Source organism: Actinia tenebrosa, unplaced genomic scaffold, assembly GCF_029948245.1.
Source record: "Actinia tenebrosa isolate PJP-AT-01 unplaced genomic scaffold, QUT_ActTen_1.0 PGA_scaffold14__42_contigs__length_11649687, whole genome shotgun sequence".
Classification (NCBI taxonomy): Eukaryota; Metazoa; Cnidaria; class Anthozoa; order Actiniaria; family Actiniidae; genus Actinia; species Actinia tenebrosa.
In genome coordinates this window covers 7651969-7655223 of record NW_028292574.1, presented here as the reverse complement: position 1 = coordinate 7655223, position 3255 = coordinate 7651969, and positions in this window count along the sequence as shown.

Genomic DNA, 3255 nt, shown 5'->3' with positions numbered 1-3255 from the left:
AAAGTACTCCTGTGAGAAATGGGGACTACCACGACATCTACCCTAAGGTACAATGACGTAGTGCTGCTTGCAGATGGTATTTCCAAAGCTGCAGAAAGATGGCTATGTGACTAGTAACGGTGGATCCCGCTATTTCTACAACGGCCCTCCCGGCTCAGCTGTAGTGCTTTTTTAAAGAAGGACAACTGCGTCATTTGGATCTCCTAACGGACTAAACATGTCTCGTTTAATGAAGACGTCTTCGTGGCGCGTATGCGGGGGCCCAGCCGACGTACGGCCGCGCAAACAAACCCCTTAGTAGAGCACGACCCAGAGACAACCACCCCATACCTTTCTTACTAACTGGATGCGATAACCTTTATGGTTGGGCAATGTCACAGTACCCTACCTGTGACAGACTTCGAATGGGATCCAGTGAAGCCGATAGACTTCTACATGCAGGTAGGAAAGGAGGAAGACAAGGGTTACGCTCTTAGAAGTGGATCTGGAGTACCCGGTCGCCTGCAACGACGAACACAATGAGTTCCCCTTAGCACCAGAAGCGATAGAGATACCATTTAAGCAGCTAAGTCCACTGCAAAGCAAATGTGCCCTGGTTACAAACCGTACAGGAAACTAACTATGAACCTGATGGATAAGAAGAAGTATTGGTACATTACCGCAACCTGCAGTTCTACGTGCGACACGGAATGCGCGTAGAGAAGATCCACAGAGTCCTAAAATTCACGCAGGAACCCTGATGCGCCCCTACATTGACTTTAACACGCAAAAGCGTACCGCAGCGAAAAATGACTTCGAGAAAAACCTCTTCAAACTGATGAACACAGCGTGTTCGGAAAGACAATGGAGAACATACCGCAAGCGCGTAAGCGTAAAAATAGTCAGCACCAAAGAGGAAGCAGAAGCATACGTGTCACAGCCAGGCTTCGTTAGATACGTAGAAATGCTGAACTTCTACGTGATTCACATGAAAAGGGCAAACCTCTTACTAAACAAGCCCGTTTACACAGGCTTTACGGTGCTGGATCTATCGAAGCTGCTTATGTACGAGTTCTACTACGATAAGCTTAAGCCAAAGTACGGAGACCGCTGTCGCCTCCTGTACACAGACACCGACTCCCTAATTCTAGAAGTGCAAACGGAAGACGTTTACAAAGACTGCCTCCCCGACATAGACGAGTACGACACCAGCGGTTACCCGAAGGAGCACTTCCTTTACTCTGCGAAGAATAAGAAGGTAATTGGGAAGATGAAAGACGAAATGTTAGGAAAACCCATCGTGGAATACGTGGGTCTGAAACCAAAGATGTACAGCGTGCTAAAGTTAGACGGCGTAGAAAAGAAAGCTAAAGGCGTAAAAAAGTATGTGGTTAAGAAGGACATTACGCACGAGTCCTACCTCAACGTATTACGAACACGCAAGGAACAGCGGCATAAGATGAACAGCCTGCGCAGCTATGGTCATCAGATACATAACGTCACGCAGGAGAAGGTGTCACTGTCTGCATTTGACGGTAAGCGATGGATGTGTGATGACGGAGTGCATACGATAGCATTCGGACATCACACGATAAGCAGTTCTTCTTTGACGAACCCACGCGTGGGACCATCATGAAGATAATACAAGATGGGCTGACCCTTCTTAGCTATCGCACTTCGGATCTGGTAAGTTTCCAAAGACCAATTAGGATCCGTAGCTCTTTTGGATCCTCCTTCTAATTCACCCCGGCTCATAGAGATATCGAACCGTGACATTACCTAATTTCTTTTCATGGGGGAAGACCGCCCTCGAACTTCTGATGAAGGACTTGTGTTCCACGTGTTTCTTTTTTATGGCATCCCTGGGCTTCATTCCCGTAGCCCTGGCCGCCTCGTTGTTCGAAGCTGCGACGACCTGGGGGAGCCTCTGAGTCCATTCCCTGTTGCGTTTGGAGGGATCTTCCAGCTCTTTCCAATACTGGTATCCAAAGAGACGCTCTGCCAGGGTCTTATTGAATCTTTCGACGATGCTCTGACCCCTGTGGTACTCTGCTTCGGCTCTCCTAATCTTAGTGTCGTGGTCTTTCAGGGTCTTAGTAACCACGCCCATAAACTCCGTCCCCGCATCCACTTGCAGCAGCTTAGGCCACTTCAAGACGCGCTTATAAATCCTACCTAGGGCTTCTGCGACTTCCCCAGAATCCTTGCTGGTTATGGGTTCGGCGTCCTTATATCTGCTTGCGATATCAACTACGGTCAAAGCGTACCTATAGGTCTTCTTTCTCACCTTATCGTGCGGCAAGAAAGCAAATCCGCCTGATGAACTTCATTGGGGGCATTTACGGTAAAGCTGGGCCTGGGAATGTACTTCGGCACGGGACGATAAACCTGCCAGATGGTTTGTTTTTTCAACCAGTTCTTAGCCGTTTCTTCTGATACCCTGGCCGCGGTCGCGAGTTTTCTTGATGGCCGACGCTCCTTTCCAATAGCCTTCAGGCCCATAGTAAATCCTCTTGAGTTTATCCTCTACGCGGCCCATTATATGAATTCCAGGATGAGATTGATCTTACGTCCGTTAAAATCCCACCGTCTTTCCGTCCACTTTAATGGTGATGTTTATGCTTTCTACCAAATTAGATAAGTCATAGCTCAAAGAAATGGGAGTGTATTCTACTGGGTCAAATGGATTACCTTTGGGTAGAAACTTGGATATAAGAGAAGACTTTTCTCCATTGTTGTAACTATGGACCAAGTCGCAATAGACTTCATAAGAGGATGCGACTTTCCATTTCACATCATATGTACTGCCGCTATTTATCGTGGTACTAGTAAGGCCCAGGAGTTCTACCTATGAACTGTCCTTTAGATTGGCGCTCCCATTATTTTTCTTGAATGTCATTTCATGGGGCAATCCTGTGGTAAGAGTATATCCATGCTTTGCTAGCTCCTTAGCCAGTGTTATGGGGGTGTAATGGGAATCTGGTATTTTTGGTTTGGTACCGGAAGTTCCGATGACAAAGCCATTAATTAAATTATACCAAGAATTATACAAAGAGCAACTAACCAACCGAACCCTTTCCGCGCGGATGGGAGGATTCAGACAAGTAGTAAAGTTATTCTTGTCGCTTTCCAAAAAGACGATCATTATATTAGATACGCCAAAGCCACGCCTCCGGCCAGCCCTGCGACTCCTACAAAGACCAATTCATTGTCTTTTGTTTCTTAGAAGGCTGGTAGTAATTCTTGAACTGAGGCTTTTTCATTCTAAAGTCGGGG